Source organism: Equus przewalskii, chromosome 14, assembly GCF_037783145.1.
Source record: "Equus przewalskii isolate Varuska chromosome 14, EquPr2, whole genome shotgun sequence".
Lineage (NCBI taxonomy): Eukaryota > Metazoa > Chordata > Mammalia > Perissodactyla > Equidae > Equus > Equus przewalskii.
In genome coordinates, this window is record NC_091844.1 from 43,202,988 (window position 1) to 43,215,317 (window position 12,330).

Sequence of the window (12,330 nt, forward strand, 5' to 3'; positions counted from 1 at the left end):
CAACAGTTCATGTATGATTTAATGGGTGCAAATGAGAAGAGAGTGAAGCTTCCACAGCATGATAAAGAAGGATGTTGTTAAAAGAGTTGAGCAGCGTGAACACCAGCTCATGAAACTGAGTGAGAGTTTCCTTCCAAGTATGGCATTACAAAGCCAGGACATCTGCCTTCCATATAAGTGGTGAGGAACTGAGGAACGGGCTATTATTTTAAATAGTTACATGAAAAATCCCTTCTAATGAGGGAGTCCAACCTTTACCCACGTCCATGCTGACTAGTCAATCTTACCTGTGGACATGCTGACTTTATTCCATGTGGATAAAGGTTAGTGTGAAAATCAAAACAAGTCTCCCACCTCTGACAAATGTTTCCCTTTTCCAAGAGGCCCCTGTGTCTCCTCACAGTGCATGCATGACAATTTGAGTTGCAGAAAATAATTTCCACTAGCACTATATTATAAAAAATACAACTAGCAAGGAACCAACTGTTGCAAAATGTCACAAGATGTGTGAGAGAACCACAGGGTTGGGAACTTGACACCACCTCATCATCGTTGATGATGAGCCAATTCATTTTTGTCGTTGTAGCATACCAGGCAAGCACGTTCATGTTGTTCCTATCAATTTACAGTATGGAGTACAGGCATAGTACTCTGTCAAAGGAAGGGAGTAGATCAAATGCCAACTTAGAAGGGGATGAGTACTAATGACAAGTGCTGATTCAGCACACAAGAAACTGCTCAACAATTAATTCAAGAACAAAGAGAGCTACTCAAAATGTATTATTACTAGTCCATTAAACCATTCTTTGTAATACTGGTTAAAGCTGCATCAGAATGGCTCTACTGCTGCATTGACCTGAATAACAAAATCATCCACTCAAGACAGATGCAAATTTCCCTATTTCTATAACAAAAGGGTAACTGGAAGTTCCAAAGGGTTCTTCACAGCTAACAATGAGCTCTTAGAGAATGTTCTTTGCTGAAGGTTCAAAACAAGATAAAATATCAGAAGCATTCAAAAGCATTTTATCTTTGAAACATCAGTCTTCAGAACAGAAAGTCATCGAACTCCTGAAATATCCTTTGGTAGGAAAATGGACCATAATTTGAAATACATATTCAAATACCTTAATGTATGACCCAATACTCACCACCAGGGTAACTATGTCTAATAAAAACCAGTAGGTATTTTTTGAAATTGTGTATGAAAGGATTTTTTTTTCATAATTAGAAGTATATTTCCATATTCAAAAGAAAATGCACACCGTGGACAGTAAATTTCTGACTTAGAAGCTTTCAATTTGGGGAACTTAAAATAAATGATCAGCTATTTTCAGAAAAAGAAGTTGGCCATACATTCCAGTGATACCTGACGTCTACTTAAAGCAGAAGACAAGCAGGCTGGGAAAATACTAAAAGGAGCTGTAGGGGAGGAAGACTTTTCCTCTGCCTAATGTGGGTTCTTCTGGCCGGAGAACGAATTAAATTCACATGAGACAGAATAGCAAGAGAAAATTAAACAAAGCTTTATGAGGAACCATGGCCCAGGGCCTTTCTTCCTGAAGGAAGAAAGGGCACCGAAGAAGTGGGGTGCACAGAGTGGTTCTATACCCCCAAACAGGGTGTTTCACATGTGATTGAAATGTCCCTCCCACAATAGTCACAAGATTGCCCTGTCGGCAAGTGCTTGATGGACACAGCAGATAGAGGTCTGCTATCTCTGAGGGTGTAGCAGGAGGCAAGTCTGTTGTCTTGAGCTGGGTGGTCACAGGTGAGTGCAGCAATCAGTTCCTAGCCTAAGGAAAGATGCTTAATCCTTAAAGAAATGCCAACTTTGGGAGGGGGAGGGAAGTCAGTTACAGGAGGTTACCAGACAAGCACAATAAAATGCAGATTTAAGTCCTTGCCTTCCCCATTGATTAAGAGTTTCTAGAGATATCTTTACAGATGGAGAGTTCCTTTACAATGTAAATGTCTCTTACAAAGGGTAAGTAAATTCTACTTTTCAGTTGCTTTCCTGTCTGCAAAGAAACCAGCCTCAAATAATCCTCATGCCAAAGAGACATATCTTGGGGTGGCCATTTCCAGGTCCCCACAGAGAAAAGAGGCAGAGAAATAAATGTGCTGTAAACACGCATTTCTCAAACTTTAATATTTATTTGAAACACTTGAGGATTACGTTAAAATGCAGATTCTGATTCGGTGGGTCTGAGGTTGTACACTTCTGACACACTTGCAAGTGACATCAATGCTGCTAGTCTGGGGAACACTTCTTGAAGAGCAGTACAAAGAAATCAGATAAATCAGCATCACATAGAGAGGAGCTTGCTTTTTTAGATTTCTCTAAAGTCTCTCTTAGTCTGAATTGTCCTATTTCAATGGGTTTTAACTTGGCTGCACATTAGAATCACCTGGGGAGTTTTCAAAACTTCCTTTGCCTGGGTCACATCCCAAATCAATTAAGTCAGAATCTTGAGGGGTATTACCCAGCATCAGTGGTTGTTGAAGCTCCCCAGGTGATTCCAATATGTAGCCAAGAGCAAGAACCACTGGCTTGGATTGACTTTTAATGTTTTAGCAAAGAAAATGTGAGCCCCATTCTTCTTTTTTTAAAATTTTTTTCCAAAGATTGGTACCTGAGCTGAAATCTGTCGCCAATCTTTTTATTTTTATTTTTTTCTTCTTAATCCCAAAGCCCCCCAGTACATAATTGTATATTCTAGTTGTAAATCCTTCTGATTGTGCTATGTGGGAGGCCGCCTCAGCATGGCCCCATGAGCAGTGCCCTGTCCGCGCCCAGGATCCAAACATTTTGAAACTCTGGGCTGCCAAAGCAGAGACCACGAACTTAACCACTCGGCCACAGGGTCAGGCCAGCCGCCCATCCCCCCACCACTCTTCTTTAGCTCAGTAACCAAGTGCTTGAACCAGATGTCATGATTGCTAAAACATCAGCACAGGAAAATCAAGCATAACTCTCAGCTCTGTTTTGCTTATTTCCCACTGGGGTTCTTTAGGCACTTTGTGACTTTCAGACTTTTCAGAATGAGGTCCACAGATACCCTCTCACTGGGTCTCTCAGTTGGATGCACATTTTCCTGGCCCTATTTCACTATAGTCTTAAGGAAAGAAAAACATAGCTTTCTGAACATAAACTGCCATTAATTGACACACGCACCTAGTGATTGATAATCCATAATGAATCCCAACCTCAGCTTCACGTTGAATATGGAAACAACTTCAATCTTCCCATTATTACAGAAAAGCAACACTTTATGTAACATCCATATCTGCAAAGGCAAAAAAATTCTAATAACAGCACCAGCAAAGGAAAACAAGATTAAGCTACAATTATAATACTGGTGGTCAATATCTTGATCTGCAAACAATGGGGTATTGTGGAAATAAACTTCTGTTGTGCTGAATTTCTTGACACCACTGAACATTATCACAATAAAAACTCATTATGGATCTGAAACATTTTATATACTAATGCATGTTTCTCTCTTAATGTGCATGATAATTAAAAAGCAAAGTTAGTCTTATCCAGTGGCATCTACAACACAGATTCTCAAATGTTTACATAGCAATGGCAAGTCAAAATTTCTTCTTTCAAAATTCCTTTTAGTATTTATTATACCAAAAGAAATTCTCCCATATCCTAAGTATTTGGTCTCATTTCTTTCAAAACTATACTATAAAGTGGTGAGCAATGCCAGACATAGTCCCTGCCTTGTTAGAATTTACAACATAGAGGGGCAGAGATCCCTTTAAAAAATTACATGTACGTCTTCTTTGGAGAAATGTCTGTTCAAGTCTTTTGCCCATATTTTAATTGGCCTATTCGCTTTTTGTCCTATTGACAAATTGAAATGGCAAGCAATAGGATATATTGGAGTATACGAGGAAGCCATTTGGTATAAACCTAATTCGGCCTGACTTTGTTTTTTCCAAAAAGGCCTGACTGTGGCCATTGAGCATGCATTGTATATCTGCTTAGACATTTTGAGATAAAGGTGCAACTTCCCTCCCCCTCCCAACATTGGCATCTCCTTAAAGATTAAGCATCTTTCTTTAGGCTGAGAACTGATTGCAGCGCTCATCTGTGACCGCCCAGCTCGAGGCAACAGACCTGCCAGCCTGCGGGGTTCACCTAGACAGCAGGCCTATCTGCTGTTTCCATGAATCTCTGTGCTGACAGAGCAGCCTCGTGACTATTGTAAAAGGGACGTTTCAATCATATGTGAAACATACTCTTTGAGGGTATATAACCACTCTGTACACCCCCACTTCTTCGGAGTGCTCTGTTCCTTTGTGGAAAGACTCTCCCGGGTTATAATCCTCAGATTTAAGCTCAGAATAAACTCACCCAAATTTTCATTTATAGATTGGTTATGGATTATTTTCGTTGACACTATGGAGTTGTAGCAATTTCTTATATATTTTGGAAATTAATGTCTTATCAGATATATGGTTTGAAAATATGTTCTCCCATTTCAGAGGTTGCCTTTTCATTGTGTTGATTGTTTCCTTTGCCCACCAAGTTTAAATCATGAAGAAACAGAGGAGTGAACAGACCAGTTACTAGTAAGGATATTGAATTAATAAGCAAAAAATCAAAATAATCAAACTGAATCCTTCCCAACAAAGAAAAGCTCAGGACCAGATGGCTTCACTAGTGAATTACACTAAACATTTAAAGAAGAGTTAATGCCAACACTTCTCAAACTCTTCCAAAAGATTGGAGAAAAGGGAATACTCCTAAACTCATTTTACAAGGCCATCATTACCCTGATACGAAAACCAGATAAGGACATTACAAGAAAAGAAAATCACAGACCAACATCCCTGATGAACTTCGATGCAAAAATCCTCAAGAAAATACCAGCAAACCAAACTCAACAGCATATTAAAAGGATCATACACCATGATCCAGCAGGATTTATCCCTAGGATAGTGCAACATATACAAATAAAGCCCCAGTAACAAAATAAAGGATAAAAATCATTTGATCATCTCAATAGGTACAGGAAAAGCATTTGACAAAATCAGTACCCTTTCAGGATAAAAATGCCTAACAAACTAGGTATAGAAAGAATACACTTCATATATTCTTATATGAATAAAGGCCATATATGACAAACCCACAGAACACATCACAGTCAACCACAAGAAATTGAAAGCTTTTCCTTGAAGATCAAGAACAAGACAAGTATGCCCACTCTCATCACCTCTTTTCAATGTAGTACTAGAAGTCCTAGACAGAGCAATAAGGTAAGAGAAATAAATAAAATGAATACAAATAAGAAAGGAAGAAATAAAACTGTTAGTTGGCAGATGATATGATCTCATATGTAGAAAATCCTTAAGACTTCACAAAAAAAAGCTGTTAGAACTAATAAACAAATTCAGTAAAGTTGCAGGGTAAAAACCAACACAAAAAAAAACAATCATTTCAATGTACTAACAATGACCTATCCAAAAAGGAAATTAAGGAAACAACTCTGCTGACAATATCATCAAAAAGAATAAAATACTCAGGAATCAACTTAACCAAGTTGTTGAAAGACTTGTAAACTGAAAACTACAAAAACATTTATGAAAGAAATTAAAGGAGACACAATTAATGTCTTTACATCCTACATTCACGAATTAGAAGAATTAATATTTTCTAAATGTCCATACTACCCAAGGTCATCTACAGTTCAATGCCATCCTTGTCAAAATCCCAAAGGCATGTTTATGGAAATAGAAACAATAATTCTAAAATTCACATGGAACCACAAAAGACCCCAAATCGCCAAAGCAATTTTGAGCAAGAAAAACAAAGCTGGAGATATCACACTTCCTGGTTTCAAACCATATTACAAATCTACAGTAATTAAAACAGTATGGTATTGGCATAAAGACAGACATATGGACTAATGGAACAGGATAGAGAGCCCAGAAATAAACCCATACATATATGCTCAACTGATCTTTGACAAGGGTGCTACAAACACTCAACAGGGAAAGGAGAGTCTCTTCAACAAATGGCATTAGAAGACTGGATATCCACATGCAAAAGCGTGAAATTGAATCCTTGACTTACATACACAAAAGTCAACTCAAAATGGATTAAAGACTTAAATGTAAGCCTTGAAACTTACATTCCTAGAAGAAAACCTGAAAAAAAGTTTTTTGACCTTGGTCTTGGTAATATTTTTTTGGATATGACACTAAAAGCAAAAATAGGCAAGTGGGACTACATCAAGAATGGTCAACATTAACTTGACAAAAAGGAAACAGAAGAATGTTCCAAGTAAAGGGAACAGTAGGGACAAAGGTATAAGGCAAAAGAAAGCATGGCAGGTAGAAGGAACAGAATGGGGCTATTGAGGCTATGGCTGGAGCTGAGAGAGAAAGAAGTATGGTGTGCAAATAAGCTGTTGTTCTAAAAGGTGCCACTGCTTGCATCTTGGATTTGAGAAATATTTCTCAAGATGATTATGTGGGCTTCAGTTAGCAAAGTCAAATTTACAGAGTACAATTTAAACAGTCAAATGCTATGAGCTATGTAGAAGTACATAGTAAATATAGCCTCTTCAATCCTCTTCCTTCTAGGACTTCTACTTCCATAAACATATTAGAATATTACAAGAGGTAAAACAAAATTATCCTAGAAATTAGACTAGTACAATAACTTTTAATACAGTAATCCTGTTCTACATTTTCCTATATTTTCTTTGCAATATTTTAAATTCTATGACTCATCTTCTATAAATAGATATCATGGCAGCAACACTGATAAGCCTTACAAACCAATCTGTAACACATGTTTGTATATATTTAAATATACATGAATATAAATGGAGAACATAGGAAACGATTTTAGAATAAGAAGGGTTTGGTTCCAGGATCACCAAACTATAGCCAGTGGGCCAAACCCAGCCCATGGCCTGTTTTTGTAAATAAAGTTTTCTTGGAACACAGCCACATGCATTAATTTGCTACAATGGCAGAGTTGAGTAGTTGCAATAAAAACTGTATGGTCCTCAAACTGCTTCATAGAAAAAGTTGGCCCCTGGTATGATTACAGCCAGAGTTAGCTTGATGCTAAAACATCCTTTTTATTATATTTTTCCAAAGATTTTAGAATGCACTTTTCGAGAAAGTTTTCAAGAAAAATAACAATCTCTCCAGTAGGGTGACCAACTGTTCCTGTTTGCCTGGGACTCCTGGTTTTTCCACTGAAAATCCCTGTCCTGGGAAACCCCCCAGTCCTGGGGAAACCAAGACTGCTGGTCGCTCTACCACAGGTCCTACTAGAATTTCAACTAGGCAGCATCTTACCCTGAGACTCTTGTGAGTGGAGACTATGTTTTATGCATACTTTGAGTTGCATCCCACACCCACCTATAGCACCGGTGCTAATAATTAGGAGAACTCAAACAATGCTGTCATATTAAATATGGAATGATATGTAATTTTCAGATTATGCCTAAAATCTAAGTCTCTTCACATTGCACAGGGCTCTTCAGACTATGAAGATCATATCCATAAACGTTAGTGTTTTATTTAACAGCAGTATTTCTACCTCTAACCAACTTGCCTAGAAGAATACTCATTTACAAAGACAACAATTAACAGCTTTGTTAGGGGTGATATGAATGAAGATTAAAGTAGCAATGCCTACTTGCCCAACTCACTAAAAAAATTAAGTGAACAAATAAACAAAAGATTATTTGGGTCTTACAGAGAAGCTGTAGGGCTAGTTGGCATACAGGCCTCTGAGTCATGTGAGGTCTGTGGGCAGAATCATGAGAGTAGCCAACGACTACTGGAAGCAGCATCCCAGGAAAGCACCCCACGGAGAGCAGATAAGTCCAGAACTCCCCAGATAAAGCCAGGATGACGGAAAGGTAGGAGGGATTAAGAGAGGACAAGTTCTTAACAAATAGTGTGTGTGTCTAGGTGAGCAAAGGAAGGGGCAGAGGGGCCTGGAGCAATTTCTGAGTGTAAGTTTCATGATTCAATTTCCATGGATTAAGTTTGGGTGAATGAAGAGGTGCTTAAGGCAGACAGCCTCAGAGTAAATAGTTACCATGTTAAGTATACCAAAGTGTTTTTGTTTGTTTCTTTGTTTGTTAGGGTAATTTTAGTTTTCGTTTTTCAGTGGTATCAGCTGGAAAACTATCTCAGTTTAAACTGCGGACATAGTTGCCAAGTGTTGTTTTCATCAGTGTGCATGCTTCTGAGTAACTAAGTAATTTACACACAAACCCAGTGGTTCTTATTAAATATCATTTTGGGTGCTCTACCCTAGAATAGGTACCTGCCTAGAATAACTTTTCTATAAAGCCACCCAGGCACGGGTTCTCCAGTAAAGCAAGAAGCAATGCATCACAAAAGATGGAGTGTTGATTCTTAAATTGGGGTTAGCACTCCATTAATGATTTTCCATCAGATCTGTGAGCTTTGGGTGGTGGGCAAACTGCTATTTTAAAGCTGTCAAAGTGTGCATTAGCCAATAGCTGCTCAGGGCATGGAGGAAAAGTCATCATAAACGTCAATAACTCTTTTGCTTTTTCTTTGCAGGGTGGGGGAGTTTTACATGTACTTTATTGGTTGTTTCATGGTAAAGGAAAATTTTATTCAGAATGGACATTCCTAGACAACCAGATCCTGATTCTGCGTAATAATTTGAACCTGACTTCATTGAGATCACCCTTGTATCACTGTAGAAATTATTATGAGACTGAATAGGGCTGAAAGAATTTCTTCCTTTCTTTGGGCAAAGCAGGAAGTGAGGAGTCTAGATCTGGGTGACGGAAAGATCCGAGGGGACTTCTGTACAACTGAATGGGACTCTCAGCTCTGTGCTAAGGAGAACGAAAAAGAAGGGCATCCCAGACAGGTAAATGTAGCCTGTGACTAAAGAGAGTGTGTTATCAGCAAAGCATGGTTACCTTAATAATATATTTTTTAAATATATCAAGTTTAAAAAGTTGCCTGTAAGTAAAAAAGTAACAGGGTCATTCCAAACAGAGAAGCACAGCCCATCACTAAGTGTAGAAGCCTGCCTGAAATTTGTTTTTCTGTCAGCTCAATCACTCTTCACCTTATGCACAAGCTCACAGTACGTTGTTTTTACTTTTTTGTGGATTTGTGATTGTGTGCAGCTCATAAGTGCAGCTCAATGAATTCTCACAAACCAAACATACTGATGTAGCCAACACTCAGATCAGGAAACAGAACATTACCTTGCAGTCACTGTCCTTCTCATAAGGCACCATCCTAACTTGGCTTCTTACTAAGTCTTTGTTAAATATCCCAGTTTGGTCTTAGCCATATTTGGGGTTCTCAGGTCTGGGGCTCCTGCTTCCACTGGGGTGAATCCCAGGGACAAATGCATGGTTCTGAAGGAGCTGGTGAGGGGACAACACCAGGGGCATAGCGGGGGTCCTGGACCCATATTATAGGGCACAGCTCAGCAAAATTCTTCTGTAAAGGGCCAGATAGTAAACATTTCTGGCCATAAGGTCTTTGTTGAAACTCTAAATGAATGTTAGTGGCTGTCTTCCAATAAAACTTTATTCACAGGGCCGGCCCGGTGGCACAGTGGTTAAGTTCGCACCTTCCACTTCTCGGCGGCCCAGGGTTTGCCGATTCGGATCCCAGGTGGGGACATGGCACTGCTTGGCAAGCCATAATTCCAAGGAGTCCCACATATAAAGTAGAGGAAGATGGGCATGGATGTTAGCTCAGGGCCAGGCTTCCTGAGCAAAAAGAGCAAAAGAAAAAAAAAAGGACTGGCAGTAGTTAGCTCAGGGCTAATCTTCCTCAAAATAAAAAAAAAAAAAAACTTTATTCACAAAACAAGCATCGGGTTGTACTTTGTTGACCCCTAGAGTAGAGCAGAAAATATCCATGGAATGTGGAATATTAAATGAAGAACATCAGAATACTTCCAGATGCAAACCTTGCAAAGTCCTGAACCCCACTCTAAATGAAGGGCAGTTAACTCAGACATTTTGTTATCTGACCTCCTCAAGGCAGAAGAACTTGAGCCTTATAGTCTATATTTGCTTACTTCTATCCTTGGTCTACTTTCTAACTTTCAAAATAATGCAGCAGTCAGCAGCATGAGATTGGCAATGTCTAGAAGCAAGACTATTTCTGTTATATTTAGCAACGTTGCTTAAGGAAATCACTCTGGATTTCACACTATTTTCTAAATCTCAAATTCGTTAAAAGCTCTGAGCTTTTGCTCCAATAAAATACTCCATGAACAATGGAATTTGTATAAGTCTTGAGGGTTTCTATGTTTGACAATTTAGCCATTAGTTAAAAGCCCATTATATTGTGAATTGAAAAGAGAGATATAGTTGCATATAACAGCACATTTCTTCCACTTTTTAAAACCACAGGTTGTTTCTGCTTGCATTCAATTCTGTTTCTGGAGTGCTAATGTTGTTTTGGGACATGATGAAATGGTTTGCATCATTTTGAACTGAATGCGTTAGATCCTTTATGGTCTTAGTAGAGGGCGTGCTAATGTCTACTACAGAAATACCAATCATGACAGAGAATAGTGGAATTTCTACAAAGTTTCTGCTTAATCAAAGAATGCTCAATCTGATTTCATTATTTCTTCAGAAAACTGTGAAAGTATATAGGAAAATCTGAAAATTAATGTGATTTCACAAAAATCAAACAACCATTGGACATTACCTGACAATACTTATCAAATACCCATTGAATTAATTTGGGTGATTATCTTTCACTCCTGGGAAATTATCCATATTATTTTCTTTGTCCACAAAATAGATTAGGCATCAGGTTTTTTGTTTTGCTTTATTTTGCCATCTCACTAAAAATTTTAAGATTACCCCACCAATAAATAGGCCATATTTGACTCCTCATTTTCTCTTTTCTTATATCCAAAATATACTATTCTATGTATTCTTCTCACTAACCCAACTGCCTACACTCTCTCCCAAAAAACCACCATTTATCAGATTATTGCAATAGCATCCTACCAGTCATCCTGCCTTCACAATTACTCCCATTCCAGTCTAGTTGCATTTCACACAGCAACTAGAGCAATATCTTTAAAACACAGACTAGATGTAGTTATTAGTCAGTTCAAATCCCTCCCATAGCCTTCATTTCCTCCTTTATTTCATCTATGTGTTCATACTTATTTGTTATATATTTGAATTGTCTTTTCTACTAACTAGAATAAGCTCAGTAAGAGTAAGGAAAGTTGGGGTGGAGGGAAGGAGAGGGAAGGCGAGGTAGAGAAGTTACCTTGAATTAGGTATATACACATAAGACCACAAAGTAAAATTTCTTTTTTATTTACAATAGTAAATAGCATGAAAATATTCTAACATGACTCATGTATAATCCAAACACTGCAGATGAAAATCTTAAGGTGAATTTAAAGACGAAGTAAAATAAATAATGTATAAAGTTTTTCTGTGGTCATTTTGATGTTAAGCATTATCAATCAATATTGAAATTTGGTGGAAAGCACATTTATCTTGTTACCGTGGGAGCTGTATCACACAAAGAAGTTATCTCTTGCTTAAGTAGGTTATGATCATTGTCAGAAGAAAGGAGAAAAAAAGGATACCTATTTCCTGTGCATGCTACAGAAAATAGTTTAAGGCAATAGCTGTCTTAAAGGATTATGAAATATCACTAGCATTGGAAATTTCTGCCATCCTTTTGATAAACATGAAGTATAAAAGCAAAGCAAAAAGTACCAATTTATTTCCTCCTTAGAAATTTTCGATCTTTTTATTATCAATCTTCACTGGAATTTAAATTTCTTTTTATATTATCATAAAAAGAGTTGGACCTGAGATTGCAATCTGTCCATAGGGCGTTGAAATCCCTCTTCTGAATACATGTCTTCCCTTATTTGACAATTTACCGTAAGGATGCAATCTGCCCTCCTTATCACACTATAAAATAAATGAGTCTCCTCCCACCTTCAAAGGGCATGTACTTGAATGGGTAAAAATAAGATTCTAAGCAGAATGCGTTACAACCTATACATTTATTTATTCTTGTAGATAATTCCTAACAATAAGAAAAAACTCACCCTCTCCCCCACCGCCGGCACAGACACACATACACACAAGTCTTTCCCCAGATGAATTTCTGCTTCTGTCTTTAAGTCCACTGGTATTTTTAGACTATAAGCAGACTAAAATTTCTCTTGCCCGTTGCCACATTGAGATCCACTGTGACGTTATATAGAGCATTTGGAGTAACATCATTCTATAACTATTATTCTAGAAAAAATAAATTAATTGTTGTCAGTTCAGACTGAACTTA